Source organism: Balaenoptera acutorostrata, chromosome 21 (assembly GCF_949987535.1).
Source record: "Balaenoptera acutorostrata chromosome 21, mBalAcu1.1, whole genome shotgun sequence".
Classification (NCBI taxonomy): domain Eukaryota; kingdom Metazoa; phylum Chordata; class Mammalia; order Artiodactyla; family Balaenopteridae; genus Balaenoptera; species Balaenoptera acutorostrata.
The window spans coordinates 39553296-39569944 of NC_080084.1; the positions used below are offsets into that span (position 1 = coordinate 39553296).

The 16649-nt window shown below is 40.3% G+C and overlaps 1 protein-coding gene across 8 annotated transcripts in view; it reads left to right on the forward strand.

Moving 5' to 3' along the window:
- The window catches only part of TENM3 (teneurin transmembrane protein 3), a 608889-nt gene that overhangs the window by 348316 nt on the left and 243924 nt on the right, over positions 1-16649 (forward strand). The window lies entirely within an intron of this gene.

Here is a 16649-nt window from a genome sequence, read left to right on the forward strand (position 1 = left end):
AATTCAGAGGCTTACCGTGGTCCTGCTAGAGCAAATGTTTATAGTTGACTCAAGAAGTAAAGCTTGTAAATGCAAACGTCTAACATGGTGCTGTTCATTTCACCACAAATCTAAATATACCATTGGTCAGCGGTGACCCTGGGCACAGAGTTGGCTAAAATTCCCCACCTGATTTGTCGTGGGAGAAGGGAATGGTGAGTAATGTGAGCTGGTGGGAAATTGCACTGGATTGTGAGTCAGGAGCTGCACACCTGTACCACCTCAAGCAAGTCAACCTCATCTTTAAATGCGACTGAAAGTAACTGTACTTCTCATCTCACGGGATTGTAATAATTATTCAAGGAGATGAGTGTGGAAATATTTTGTTAAGTTTTCGAAAAAAGGTAAATATAAGGCAACAATGCTGTGATTATCATGATTAGATCTACCCAAACACTACTGTCAGATGTATTACAACAGCAAGTTCCAGGGTACTTCAGCTCATCCTTCGCCTCAATCCCGATGTAGCCAAGTACACTTTTTACTAGGGTTCTTCTTCCAAGTTACTGTGAACTCGGTTAGAGGTGGCGGTACTTTCCCTATTTATGCATTAGTGATAGAAGAGTTTTGCAGAGCTCTTTGAGCATGAGTTCATAAAGTCATGATATGTGAGCAGATGAAAAATATGACATAGGATTAATGTATATCACAGGGAAAAAACCTGAGAAGTGACTAGTTCATGTTTTCTCTAAGTTTTCTCTGGGTTCATCCTCATTGGAGTTAGAAGAATGAGTGCATTTTATATCAGAAACAGAAGAATTTCAAGACAGGTAATTCCTTCTAGATTTTAGAATATGAGGCAGGTACAATGATTCTTAGGTTTTTAAAAGAAAAAAGAAGGGAATAAAAACAATCAGCATTTTTAAAGAACTCTTATCACTTTAACATGCAGCTAGAAGCAAAGGTAAGTCCAAACCCAGCTAAGAAGAGTATAAAAAATATAAGTTGGACAGACTTCCAGCAGCTGCCAAAACCATAATATAAAAGTAGGGAAAAAGCTTCCAAAGTGTCGTCATTGTTAAAAATCTCAGAGCTTCACAGTAGCATTGAAAGCCAACAGTCTTCTTCCTCTTTTCTGTAGTCTCTCTATTACCATGTTTAAAAGAACAAAGTTTGTCATAACATAATAAACTGACAGTAAACATAATCCAGGTCTAGGAAGACAGTTGATGGTTAGCCAGTTTTTTATACTTTACTTGTGTAAACTTAACATTTGTCTTCAATCATTTCAAAGTATATGTTGCAAATGTGCATAGTACCCCCAAAATTTGAAATCCCATGAATGCACATAGGACAGATTAAGAAGTATGTAACTCATGAAAGAAACTACATGTGACTCTACAAGCAAATAAATGCAGGTAATCCACTGCGTGTCCAGACTAGTGACCTGCTTCTACTGGGTTCACTATACCATGACTTGAGAAAGAGGCCCCAGATCCTCTTTTCCTTGATCTTTTTTCTTTCCCTTTTCTTGTTCTTTTTTGGTTTTAAAGCCTTGGGATCCTCCAGTTCAGATGCACACACCTAGGTCCAAAAAAAGAAAGAAAATAAGGAAAGATAGTTATTAACTGTGTTACTGTGCCTCGTAGTAACAAAACTCTTTGGAAATACCATTTGAATCAGGTACACTGAAAACAGTCATATTACCAGGAAACAGTGCCCAGTGTACTAGAAGGTGATTGTGTTAGGCAGAATTCTACAGTGACCCTCCAAATTCCCACCCCTTGGTGTACACACACGCTCTGTATCCACTCCTCCCCATGAGTGTGAGGGAGATCTGTGATTAGGACGGAACAGCACTCCTATGATTGTCTTACATTATATGGAAGAGGGATTTTGCAGGTGTAACTAAGGCCCCTAATTAGTTGACTACTGGTTAATCTAATGGGAGATGATCTTTGGTGGGCCTGACCTAATTAGGGGAGCCCTTAAAAAAGACGAGATGAGGCAGGTGCTCTCCAGGAGGCCTCAAGGAAAAAAGCAAACAGCCGAGTTGTGAGAGCTGCCTGTATGGAGAGGTGACCTCTAGGGCCCGAGGACCTCCTCCGTCCTGTAGCTGCAGGGAACTAAATTCTGCCACCAGCCTAGATGAACTTGGAAGGACACCTCGATCAAACTCCAGAGGAGAACGGCACCTTGGCTGATACCTGGATTTCAATCTAGTGAGATCCTGAGTAGAGAGCCCGGTTACCCCAAGCCCGGACCATCCTGATCCACAGAAACTGTGACCTAATAAATTTATGGTTGTAATCAGCGAAGATCAAAGGCAAATTACTACTCAGCAACAGAAAACTAATATAGTAACACAGAGAATAAAATCAAAGACTGCACGGGAATCCCAGACCTATTCAGAGGAACACTGCGCTGTCCAGTGTGGTGTCCCCGTGCCCCGCGTGGCAGTTGAGCGCTTGAAACGTGGGTAGGCTGAATTGAGATAAACCTCACTGGGAATAAGCGCTGGGCTTTGAAGGCTTAGTGCCGCAAAGAGAGCGTAAAATCTGTCACCTATTTTTATATGTTGATTCCATGATGAAATGATATTTTTGGATAGATTAGAGTAAATTAACTATATTATTGAATAAATTCAACCGGTGTCTTTTGACTTTTTTAACGTGGTTACTAAAAAATTGAAATTATATATGTGGCTCACATGTATCTTTGGACAGAGGAGAATTTGAAAAACAAGAAAGAAAACAAAACTCCCATTCCACTACCCAGAAAGAACTATTGTTTATATTTTTATGTACTTCCTTTCTGTTATTTTTAAGGTATACATTTTTCTTTCCCTCCACAGTTTATTCCATTATAGTGTCAAGAAACAATTATAGGACAAGAGAAAGACACCCCAGGTGAGCTTAAAATGTTTGCCTGAGATGTTACACTTGTTAAGTGAAGGAGCTGACCCCATGTCTTTCTGACTCCAAATCCGTTTGCCTCCAAAACCTACATTCTTTTCCTACATATACCACAATACCTCTCCTGAAAAATCTTTACAAGAAAAATGAAGAGATGACTCACAGTATTATGTCTTGGAAAGTATTAAACACAGAAAGAAAACAGGGCCTGCAAGTTTTACATTATTTTGGAGTTTATATTTCTGGAGTTTCTAAGTAGTCACCAAAATGTTTATAGGGTTGATGGTAAATGTTTTTCTAGAATATATTCAAGAGGTATAGGTGGGCAGAGGAGGGTGGATATAGTTGACTTTAGCTGCTAATGCTAGCAGTTATTACTAGTTATGTATAGAATTGAGTAAATAACTGCTTTAGAGATAATTCTTTTAAAATGAAATTCACAAGAAAAAGAAGTTACAGGCACACAGGAAAGGAACTAAAGCTTTGCAGAGTATGTGATCTTGTGTGTAGAAAATCTTAAGGAATCTTTAAAAAAATCTTCTAGAATTAGTAAGGATTGAGCACGGTCACAAGACACAAGAGCAATATACAAAACTCAATGGTATTTCTATATTCTGGCAACAAACAATCTGAAAATGAAATTAAGAAAACAATCGTAGTAGTAAATCCAGCGTGTAGACTAGCAGGGCGTTTCCACCACAGGTAGATACAGCTCTTTGGTGTGTGGACAATACCGGAGATGTGTATTTAGGGTGTTTTTACCCTCAAAATATTTCATATTGCTTTGATTCCAGAATATATATTGCTAAGTTGGAGCGTTCATTTCTGAATTTAGCTGAGAGTAGCTTATTTCACATCCAAGCTTTTTCAAAAAGCAAACACAAAAAGTTGTGCATTAAATTATTCCCACTTAACGTATGAGCCGGCAGGACAGTTTGCTGCTGCTTTTTTATTGCACAACAGATGTTGGCATTTCAAGATAAAAACAAATTTTTTCCCTAGAAGTGAATTTCCTTCTTTATGAATCAGCTTTGAACAAGTTAGTATAGGCTTGTATCTTCTAGAGAGTATGTGATTTATTATTTTATAACAAAATGGCTTAAAAGAAAAATAATTATCGTACCATGAATTCATACATCATACACAGTTCCTTTCCTTCTCTCCTGGGCCATAGTTCTAATTATTTTTTCTAATGGTAATTGATAACCAGGTGAATTCCCTTGCTATGGCAGCTTTATAGAATCTTTTTTTTCTCTTAGCTTTCTTGGGAATAATAGAAAATCTCCAAGTTCAAATATATGTCAAAGTGGTGTACTTCTTCTCTCCATAAATAATACAGAAGCCTGTTAAAGGTGGCTTTCATTTTTTATTTCAGATTTGCATCAAAAAAGTAATGACAGTTCATTAGCACTTGAAGTATCTAAAACTTCGAAAATATATCTCACAATCCAAGGTTAAGTGGGTCATCGTCAGTTATGAAAGGACGTATCATGCACTGTGTAGGAGGTTTCACATATTTCACAGTGTTATCTCTTGCAGGGAAACACACCTCACCATTCTTCTTCAGAAAAGTGACATGCCAGTAGAAGGATCTATACTGGCTTATCCTTTAATACCTGTGTAAAGAATAGGCTATGCAGACTTTTCTTCAGGGTGAGTTTCACACTGACTAGAGTAGTTGTCGTTGGTGTTAAAACATCAGATGAAAAGGTTTGTGCAGTTATAAATTACCATGCTTTGTATGTGCTCTTGCAGCAGCACTTTTTAATACCGCTATGTTCGCCTGTTGAGTTTTAATTAAGAGGTAAGTGTCACCACAGGTTGGCTGTGGAAGGCTACAGTCTCCAGCAGAGAAAGCAGTGCCGCTGTCAGGTCCTACAGGTTGGGCAGCAAATGGGGGGTCGGAAACAGAAAATCAGACTATAATGAAAAGTGTAGGGCTTCCCTGGTGGCACAGTGGTTGAGAATCTGCCTGCTAATGCAGAGGACACGGGTTCGAGCCCTGGTCTGGGAAGATCCCACATGCCACGGAGCAACTAGGCCCGTGAGCCACAACTGCTGAGCCTGCGTGTCTGGAGCCTGTGCTCCGCAACAAGAGAGGCCACGACAGTGAGAGGCCAGCGCACCGTGATGAAGAGTGGCCCCCGCTTGCCACAACTGGAGGAACACCTCGCACAGAAACGAAGACCCAACACAGCCAAAAATAAATAAATAATAAAATAAATTTAAAAAAAAAAGTGTAATAGTCACTTCTTTCTAATTTAATGAATAATATAAAAATATTTTAAATGTGTTCACTTATTTTTTTAATCATTTCTTATTCCTTTTAATGCCTTTTAAAAGTATTATGAATGTTCCTGCCCCAGTAGGAACTTTTTTTATTTTTTTAATTTTTTAATTAATTTTATTGGAGTATAGTTGCAAAGTGTAGTATAGCAAAGTGAATCAGCTATACAGATACATATATCTCCTCTTTTTTGGACTTCCTTCCCATTTAGGTCACCACAGAGCACTGAGTAGAGTTGCCTGTGCTATATACAGTAGGTTCTCCTTAGTTATCTGTTTTATACATAGTAGTGTATTGATGTCCGTCCCAATCTCCCAGTTCATCCCCCTCCCCTTCCCCATCACATCCATCTATTTGTTCTCTACGTCTGTGTCTCTATTTCTGCTTTGCAAGTAAGTTCATCTGTATCATTTTTCTAGATTCCACATATAAGCGATATTATACGATATTTGTTTCTCTCTTTCCGACTTACTTCACTCTTTATGACCGTCTCTAGATCCATCAACGTCTCTGCAAATTGAAGTTTTGAGGAAATTTTTTTTTTTTAAATTTCAGCACATGGTTTGTTTTGTAAACTGGGTGATACAAATTCTGAATCATGAAAGTTCTGATCCAAGATTTCATCTTTTCCTGGTTTTTCTTTGATTGATTTGAGCCAGGATTGTCCTTCCATGTTCACAAAAGAATTTTTCTTACAAAGTGACTTAGATCCAAGAGACGGATTGTTTTACTTCGTCTCTAGAAAAATCACTCAGAAAAGAGGCTCATATGAAGTCCTAACTCAGATAAGCTATCAAGAACTAGCGGCTAGGAATATTTTATACATAAAGGTGGAAAATGAGGTTGAAATAATTCTGTATTATTTCTTCATGGGCTCTTTTTATCCATTTCAAGGTGCATTTTGAATAAGACTTAATTGTGATTTCCAATCTTAATCCAGACTACACACACATAGATCAAAGGAAGAACGCTCTCGCCACAAGGCTGCAATTCTGATCAAGCCTCACTATTTTCCTTTCTGCTTTCACCCTGTCAACCAAGTAATTACTTCTGCTTTGTCCTTAATTAACTGAACCAATTATAACCTTTTTGGAACAGGCAATGAGATGGGTGGGACAACCTCCCATGCCCTATTCTCATAGTAAATTAGCAGGTACTGAGAAGGGAGAATAATTGCCATGCCATAACATAACAACTTAACGTAGTCTATCATTTCTTGATTGAAGTATTTTAAATTATGGCAAATTTTATTGCCCAAGAGGAAGTTTTGGACAGTCTGAAAATGTTTGTGTTTAGCAACAGCATATCTTCTGATGTCTTTTATGATTGGCTTTGGTTTTGGGGCAAAACTTACTGTATATACTACACACAGCACACCTAGATTGAAAGGGGTAGGATTTGAGCCAATCCTTTTATTTAAAAATAATTTTTAGGGACTCCCCTGGTGGTCCAGTGGTTAAGACTCCGGGCTTTCAATGCAGGGGGCGCAGGTTCCATCCTGGTCGGGGAACTAGGATCCCACATGCTGCACGGCGAGGCCAAAAAATAAAAAATTAAAATATATTTAAAAAGGTAAAAAAAGAAATTATGATCCAATCAATTAAAAATATAATTTTTGTAGTGAGAGACTACTTAGATAATTGGAGAGAGTAGAAACAAGGCATTTTACTTTATTACTTTATTATTTTCTTTTGTGATATCGTGTATGTATTCTATAGGGTATTTATTTTCCTCATGTATCATACTACGAGGGAAGGTATCCAGCTTAGAGGGAAGAATTTGCCATGGAAATAAAAGGAGCCAGAAAACCCAGAAATGTAACTTTCCTACAGTCTCTTTCTTATCCCTTCCTCCTACTACTTCTGTTATCCATCACTTTCCTATAACTTGGATGAAGTCATCATCCTTTTACATTTACAGTTCCAATTGACTAAGAGGCAGTAGTTACTTAGGCTTATTTGAACAAGAGAAAAAGAATATGTTCACAACAGGGACACAAATTATGCAATTTATTATTTTGGCAAAAACTTGAATGTGTTATCATTTCAAATGGTGACATGTCCAAAATCTTGCATTGAGAACCAAAATGATATCTTTCAGTTCACTCAGAATATTGACTTAACATACCTCCATACTGATGAACCTCTTGTAAAACCTAACCAGCATATGTAAATCCAGACTTAGAATCATTGCTTTCTAAAATGAGAGGGAACCAAATCACATGCAAACAAAGCAAAACGAAGACCCAGGAGAGGTTCAATCATTTACATAACCCTTTAGTTAGGTATGAGTGTCCATGAGGTTTTTTTTTTTTTAGTTTCTTTTTTAGCTTTTTATTTTATATTGGAGTATATCCGATTAACAATGTTGTGATAGTTTCAGGTGCACAGCAGAGCAACTCAGTACATACACATGTATCCCTTCTCCCCCAGGCTCCTGTCCCATCCAGGCTGCCACATAACATCGAGCAGAGTTCCCTGTGCTATACAGCAGGTCCTTGTTGGTTACCCTTTTTAAATATAGCAGTGTGTACCTGTCAACCCCAAACTCCCTGCCTGTCCCTTCCCTCCACCCTTCCCTCCCTGGTAACCATAAGTTCATTCGCTAAGTCTGTGAGTCCATTCCTGTTTTGTAAATACGTTCATTTGTATCATTTCTTTTTATATTCCGCATATAAGTGATGTATGATATTTCTCTTCCCCTGTCTGTCTTCACTCAGTATGACAATCTCTAGGTCCATCCATGTTGCTGCAAAGGGCATTATTTCGTCCTTTTTTATGGCTGAGTAATATTCCATTGTATCCATGTACCACATCATCTTTATCCATTCCTCTGAGTGTCCCTGAGTTTTGTATCCTACCTGCTGGATCCTGACTGTACCTTCTACTACTCCACTCTGCCTCTGACTGGAGTAAAGAAGAATGTGGTGGTCATGAAATGTACCAAAAAATTGACCATAGGGTTACCTTACAAAGCAGCCTCCCATAGTATATTAAAGATGTAATTTTCAAATTAAAAACAAAAACAGAAACTATAGTAGCGACTAGTTTCAGGCACCAAGTTCATCTTTACAACCATGCTGTCGGATATGCATTATCATGTCCAATGTTACAGATTAGAATATGGAGGCTTGGAGAGGTTAGTTGGACGATTTGCCCAGGGTCAGACAGCATAGCAGCCAAAACACAGACTTCACAGCTTGTCTGACTTTGAAGACCAACCACTTTCCATCACACTGTGCTTTCCCTCCTTTGTACTTGACACTTTTCAAGCAAAATCAGTCTGTATCTGTTTGAATAAGAGTGAACACTGCTCTGAAGTATTCTAGAACTGTATCCGTGTCCACACATTCCACAGACGTCTGCCTTGTGTCAGAGTTGTGTCGATAATAAGGAGTTTCTGTTACCATAAGAGTCCCACATCCTGCCAATCTCCTGTACCTCCATGCTTATAGCTCACTTTCCTTCCCACCATCCTTCAAAAGTGTACAGGTCGAAAGCTACTCAACTCTTTGTCAGTTAACAGTGTTCATTGTTCACTTGGGTGGCATGCCATGTTCAAAGTGAAGCCAGCAAGATTTCCAAATAAATGAAAGACATGTTGATAAGCACCAAACGAGGGCATAATGAGGAAAAACACTGAATGATCACAATTGATTTGGTGCATTTTCTACTGTTTTCAATGCCTGACATCCCTTTGCCTATCACATCTCCTTTCTGAGACATCTCTACACCTAGCAGAGGCAGTCTCTGACCTTCTCTTTCAATGTGAACGACCCCTTCCAGTACCCCAATGTTGTTTAGAATCCTCCCAGCAGCTGTGTACCTTTAGTTTAGTTGTTGGGCGTTCCCCCTTCTCTCTTCACTTTCCTTTTGCCCAGATCAAACACACAACTCTCTCTTCTTCCTTGAGTGGGTCTGCATACCTGGCATGATTGTTAATGCATTTCAAGTTACAGGAAGTGAGATAAAGGAAATAGTGAGAAGGAAGGATATCATTTGTTTTGAGCCTGCATCCTCACTAGAATGTAAATTCCATGAAGGTAGAGCTGTAACTGTCTTGTTCACCTCTCTGTCCTCAGAGCCTTGAACAGTGAACACGAAGAAATGAATGAATGAATGAATTGCACTGATTTACCGGGAAGCCCCAATAGCTGCTCCTTGCTCTTAGCTCTTTTACTTTCTAACCTTCAACCTGGCAGCGCATCTTTGTTAACACAACATACAGGCAGTTGCCATTCTTGTGCTGGCTCAGACTACCTTCGATTCACCTTCGGATTGTGCGTCTATATGATAAGCATCCTGACTTGATAATCACTGCTGTGTGTAATGTTGTTCAAGTGGTCGCTTGTCTGTTTTGTAGCTTCTTGACACTAATTAGCCCCTCTCCCTCCTTGAGTTCTTTGTCTTTTTCTGAGCTCCTAATAATATGTGAAACCTGCTGGTGTGTATATAATACATTCTGGCAAATGAAATTTGGATAACTATATTGTTTTTCCTTAGAGATATAATGTGTTTTCTGTAATGTTAGATTTGAAAGCAAATATTTCAATTAAAAGAGTCAAACGTAGTTAACATTCGAAGGAGGTGACACAGTGGAATAGAAAGTTAAGAAACAGGTTCTGGCTGTGTTTTTTCTTTTTTCCATTACCTACGTTATTTCCTTCAATCTCGAAACCTCCTTCTGTTTTGTTTGTTTTAACTTCCTGAAACTGGGATGTGTTTTTTAACCGATGTTAAAAGAAACTTGCTGGTTGCTGGCTAGAGGAGCAAATAGTGACGAGGTTATCCCGGTGGTGTGCTGCCTGATGACGGACGATCAGAAGTGATCCTTTAGACTTCAGATGATAAGGCTCGTATCGTGATCCTGTTACCAGTGCAGAAGATGGTATTTAATTGTACGGATTAAGGGGAACTAATACCTGTTGGTATTAAAAAAAACAGAAACAAACTGTGTACATTTCATGTAGCCTTTTACCCCATACAGGAAGTAGTTAAGTGGATGATTGATGTTGAAATTTATGATATCACACATAAGAGGAAATACAGTTGTGTGAATTTGGGTAGGTCATTTAACTTCTCTAAGCATTGATATCTTCACCGGTATATAAGGAATTAGGCCAAGAATATTTTGACATCCCTTCCAATCCTAACATACTGTATTCTTGTGTTGAAAATGAATCGTCAAAACTTAGCAAGATTTTAAAACTCCTAGTTGTCATCTAATATCACATTCTTTGTTGCCTACAAGGGTTTCTCCGGTGTCTTCTCCTAGAATCGTTTCAATAAAGGAAGTTATAGAAATGTAAGTCTTTTAATGAAATCACAAAATTCTGAGGAAAAAACCAGACTTTTTCTCTGATCTTTTTATGTATTTAGGGAAAAAAGAACTGTTTATTTATCAGCAAAGACCTTTACCCAGAAGCTAAGGACAAATCGGGGTTCCACTTAGACCAAAATGTTTCTTTTATTACAACAATGATTTATTATGGTAAATTGTGTGTTCATTCTAAACCCAACCAATTTTGTAGCTCTGTGAATCACTCAGATGGTGAGTCCAGATCACCTCCAGGATTCTGCCTTGATTATGGCAGTCAGCACCCATATTCCCTCTGTACCCTAAGTACTTACTACATTACATGACTGTGCACTGTTGAACTGCATCCGTGTTTAGCTTCAGTGACAAATGCTTGTGATTGCTGTGCTTGCAACTAAACCTTGGCTCCTGAGCTTGCCAATTTCTGTTCCTATCATTCTGAAGCGATTTCAGGGTAGATTCTAGCTTCTGGTATTTTCATATGGAAGTGGGAAGAAGCACTTGACATATTGGGGTCAGTGCAGTAATGGAACTTGAAAGGGTTTGGGGAGGATGGAGATAAGCACAGGGAAGGTTGCTATTCCAGAGGGGAACCCTAAAATGAACCAAAGTCTCAGTATCACTTGGGCTTAAAAAGACTATGTCATGACTTATTTTGTGTATTATGGATAAATGGGGCGCACTTCCAAGTGCATAAAAATTGCTCAACATATGTTTTTCTCTTTTATTAAGCATTACCTTTCTTATCGCTTAGGAGTTTGTGAGGGTGTCACAACCATTTTGAAAGCCAGGTGTCTTCTCTGTCTGCTCTGCTGCTGTTACTGTTACTGTGTATCTGGAGTTGTGAGTCCAGGATGGGTTTCAGGCCCCATTTCAGCCTTCTTCCTTCCTGCTGGGGTCACATCAACTTTTTCCCTCTCCACCCCATTTGCTTCTGGAGCCCAGATAGTCCCAAAGGCCTACCCGAACCTTCCCCTGCCATTACCAGCAAGCTGTCCCTCTTCCCTGTCCCCCTGTTGATTCACCCCCTTGTTCGTGTCTTCATTTATATGTTCATTTAATGAATATTTGTTCAGCACCAACTTAAGGGCCAAGTGTTCTGAACATAAATTCGAATTAGCCACCAACCCCACAGACATGGCTTATACGACAGTATACTGGGGAGAAGCGTAAGTCAACAGCTACCGTACAATGTGATAAGTACACTAAGTATATGTAGGTACGGGTGCCCATGGTCTAAATCAGACTGTGGCGAGGGAGAGACACACACTGCTTTGAGCCTTTGCTTTGTCCAGTGTATCAGTAGGTTTGTACGTGTTTAGTTGGCTTTATGTGTTTAGTGCAGTATCCGTGTCGGCAAGATATCCTAATATCAACCAGTAATGGAAAATTACTTTTTGAGATAACTGGGAATTTCAGACTTTTCAGAGAGAAATTTTTTTCATTTTAAAGTTACATCATAGATCCATCTATAGATTATAGGTAGATGTGGTCTACGTCTCAACCTGTTCACAAACATAATCGTCTCAGATCCAGTGACTTTTTTCTAGGAAAAACTCTTACTCAACGGAATTAAGATAACAGTCTCATATTATCTTTTGGTCATTGAAACCGTCTCTAAATTTTATCCATGTCACCCTTTTTCAACAACATTCTGCTTTTAGAAACACGACAGATTTTAGTTGAACTTCTCCTTTCCTTGTTCATAGTATTCAATTTTACTTGTACTCTGCCTTGATCCAGACAGGACTGATGGTAGTTCAGGAGGGTATGTAAAGTAGGCATGGGATGTGTGAATTAAGAGTAAGTGTCGCGTCATCTGCATTGCCTGGTGTCGAGCGGGGCTCCTCGACCTTAGCACTGTTGACGTGCGGGGCGACACAGGTGTTTATTGTGAGAGCAGGGGGTCATCCTCTGCACTGTGGGACGTTTAGCAACATCTCTGACCTCTGCCTCCTAGATGCCAGTAGCGCCTTCCTAGTCATGACAACCGAAAATGTCTCCAGACCTTGTCAGATGCCCCCTGGGGGACGAGATGGTCCACCTGCCCCACCCCTGCCCCACCCCCCTTTGAGAGCACCGGTCTAGAGGGCAGATGTAGAGAAGCAGAGCTACTTTGGAGGTAGAGTTGGCAAGGCTTGCTTGTGGGTTCCTTGTGGAGGTTGAGGAAAAGGTAAGGGCGGGCGATGCGTCCCAGGTGGTTGGCTTGCAGACTCAGGGCTTGGGAGTGTCGCTCCTCGTGACGGGGAGGGCACAGGTGGTGTGTGGGTGGGACACGCGAAAACCACAGCGTTTGGATTGAGTGGGACACGCCGAGTTTAAGATGTGTATCAGAAATCCAAAGAGATGTCGAGTGGACAGGTGAATTTTAGTCTGGAGCTCAAGGGAGGATTTTCTACAGCAGTTGGACTAGGTGAGAGCACCTGGGCAGAGGGTGTAGATAGAGGAGGGAAAGAGCGGTCTCCGAGTCGAGCTCTGAGTGGTCAGAAGAGGGCTGACCAGCGAAGGAGGTGGGGCGAGAAGAAAGCCAGGAGACGGTGCTGTCGGGGAGACCCAGGGAGGGAACTATTGGAGGAATGTGTGCGGTGTCAGAGGCTTCTGAGCCGTTCGGTACGAAACGCTGGCTTTTACTTTATTATTATAAAGAACTAAAATTATTTTTAGCTTGCAAAAAATTAGGTCCCAAAGCAAATAAAAAGACAGTAGTGATAGCAGAGACACAAAATGGAGTATGAAATGAAGTTAAAATGCTAAAATTTGCAAATCTTAAAGACCTAAACCCTGGCTCTGGGTGTGCTACAGATCTTGGCTCCCTGCATTCTAAAAGCCTCTGTAAAAGGCAGTGTTAGTTATCTACACTCACAAGGACCATAAAATAAAGACAGACCGTCTCAGGGTCCCCAGGACCACCCCCTGGTTAGACGAACTCCTAGGAGGACTCACAGGACCCAGTCTATAGACTCACTAAGATTTCTTGCGGTGAAAGGACCCAAAGCAAAATCAGCAAAGGGAAAAGGTGTTTGGGGTGACGTCTAAAGGAAACCGGGCATAAGCTCCCAGGAGTCCCCAGCTAGCGGAGTCACACAGGGCCCACTTAAAGCCCTGTTAATGAGTCTGGCAACACGTGTGAAGTGTTGTCTGACAGGGAAATTCATGAGAGACTCAGCATGCAGGGTTTTACCTGGGGGCTGGTCATGAAGTCACCCTCTGCCTCGCATGTACCGAAACACCAGCCTCACAGAAGGAAAGCACGTATTCAGCATAAACCACACTATTTAAACACAACAGCATAAGCGTGGTGAGCCACTTTGATCAGTTTGGGGAATGGTGGGAACTCTCCCGAACTCTGAGCTACCAGGTGCTAGCCCAGGGCCAGTCGGGCCGGCAGGGGTTTCTAAGGAGAACCGTCCCAGGCCTGCTGTGTTCACTCTTTTCTGTACACAGGCCAAAGCCCAGGAAAAAACAAGCGTTGTTGGCACTGAGACTCATCAGAGTTTCCCCAGAACAGTCATTTGATTAATAAAGCCTTTCCAGCATATTCCAGGTCATTTGGCTAGGTAGTGGGCTAAAAATGTTGTCGCTGTGTATTGGGGGGCAGTCTAGCATATAATAAAATAGTCATAGGCTGTGAGAGCGGACAAACCTGGCTTCTGGTCATGGCTCAGCTACTTATTTCCTCTCTGAACCTCCATTTCTGGTCATAAAACCTACCATTTTGAAGATTCCATGAGATATATACAATGCCTGGAATAGTGGCTGGCATATAATAGACATTCAAAAATAGTGGTGGCATTGATGTTGGTGTTAATAATTGCAGTAGTAAAAAGAAGTAAAATAATAATAATAATAATTGCAGTAGCAGTTGTTGCTTTATTATTGTCTTTCTGCGGTTAGCTGTGCCGTTTCTTTTCGTGGATTAATTGGTTGTAATATCTACCCTACAGTAGTTTCAGCTAAATGGCTTTCAGTTTTTCAATTAAAATGTCAGTTGAACAGTATCAGAGGCATTTTAATAAAAATTTTACTGAGCTTGATGAGTTGATGCGAAGTCAATTGCTCATTTTCGATTACCACGTTAACTCTTTCTGGCCATTCGGGTACCATTTAGTAAATTACCTCTTTAGCATGGCGCTCAAAATGTTACCCAAGTGACCAGAAAGAGTTAATAAGGCACCAGCAGACTGAGCAGGTTACCACCTGCTGGCTATCAGATCTGTCTCATTATATTAAATGTTTCCCTTCCTGTAATTGTCACTTCCTTTAAAAATGAAATATTGGATACAGTTATTTATTTTTAATGGACGTTATAAGTTCAATGAAAAGTAGGGTGAGTTCACTCGCAAGGCTTCTAAGGGGGTTTAAGGTATTGGTGTTCACTATATAATATAGAAATAAATCTGATGGGGATAATAAATGCATCTTACGCAGTGCCCAAGAAGGGCATCGTTTTCCGAGGGCACAAGTGATTCCCTGATTATGATCTGAGTACTAGGCAGTCCTATTAATGTGTCTCCCTCAGTGTGTGAGCACTGAAGAGAATTTTGTCTCATGGTATTGTAGCAGGTAAACTTTTGTGTGGGCAGGAATCCTGCCTTTCTGTAATGTATATATTATCCGTCCCGCGTGGATGTGTTTCTACCATTAATTCTAATACAGCGTTTAATGATTCAGGAGTGACCCTTCCGTTCTCATGAATAGATACCTGCAATCAATTCTTAAAATTACATCTCTGACTTAAATATTTTTCCAGGTAGACTGGAAAAATCATTACCACTCACTTGGAAAAATTACTTGACTCCTGAAGTACTAGTTTTTTCACATGAAAGGTTGTCTTTTCATTGATGCGTTATAGTCTGTAATCTGTGAGCCACTAAGTATTTACTGAGTCGTCACTGTATGTGTAACATTATGTTAAGTGCTTTGAGTGATACAAAAGTAACATATGACTGGCTCACTGAGTCATTTTTTTCAATAGATACTTCCTGAGCCAGCTGTGTGCTTTTGTACCTAAAAAGACAAAGATGAAGAAAAAGCAACAAACAACTTGAAGTTTGGTTGAGGAGATGATTAATGATGACCTTGTATTATAATACTATTGCACCTATAAAAGTGCAATGACAGGAATATATCCAGCTACTCAGGGAGGTCAGTGAGGAAGACCTAACCCAGCTTAGAAGGAATCTGGGAAAGTTACCTGCAGAAGATGAAGGTGGAATCTTACAGCGTGAATAGGAGTCATCTAAGAAAAATGGGCGTTTCCCCCAGAGAGAACAATATAAGGGCACAAAGTTGAGAAAAAAAATGACGAGGGGCAGAGGGCTGGTGGTTTGTTTTTGCTGAACGTCACATGGAAAGCAAAAAACAAGGCTGGAAAAGTAGGGAGATATCAGATCAGCGATATACTATGGTTTAAATTTGCTGAGTTTGTAAACCTAATTGGAGAGAGAAAACTAACGTATGCACGTGACATAGACAGCATTACGTGTGCTTGACAGTTGGCCACTGGAGTCCATTATTGTATACATTCTTCCCCAAAACCCATGAAGGGGGTAGTGTTATTTCCCCCCATTTTGTAGATGAAATACCTATTGTTTAGAAATATTAAGTAAATTACCCAAGGATGCAGAGAAAATAACCAAGGGAGATAGAATTCAACTCTACAGGATTCCAAAGCACAAATTTTCAGAGAGATTGAATAATTTGCCCAGGATTACACAGTACGTGGCCGAGCAGGTATTCAGTTCACATCTTTTTTCCTTTGCATAAGGACAGGACTGAACATGAGTTCCATTTATGGGGATGCACGGAGGGAACAGTAAAAGCTCAGAGTAAACCTGGGACTTGGAGAAGGACAGTGGCATGTAAGCACCTTGCGACTATTATAATAATCAATATTATGACTATTCTTCTCAAAGACTCTATAGCAAAAAGAGAGTACTTCTACAGAGAATGGACTTGAGGCCACGGGGAGGGGGAAGGGTAAGCTTGGACGAAGTGAGAGCGTGGCATGGACATATATACACTACCACATGTAAAACAGATAGCTAGTGGGAAGCAGCCGCATAGCACGGGGAGATCAGCTCGGTGCTTTGTGACCAGCTAGAGGGGTGGGATAGGGAGGGTGGGAGGGAGACGCAAGAGGGAGGAGACAT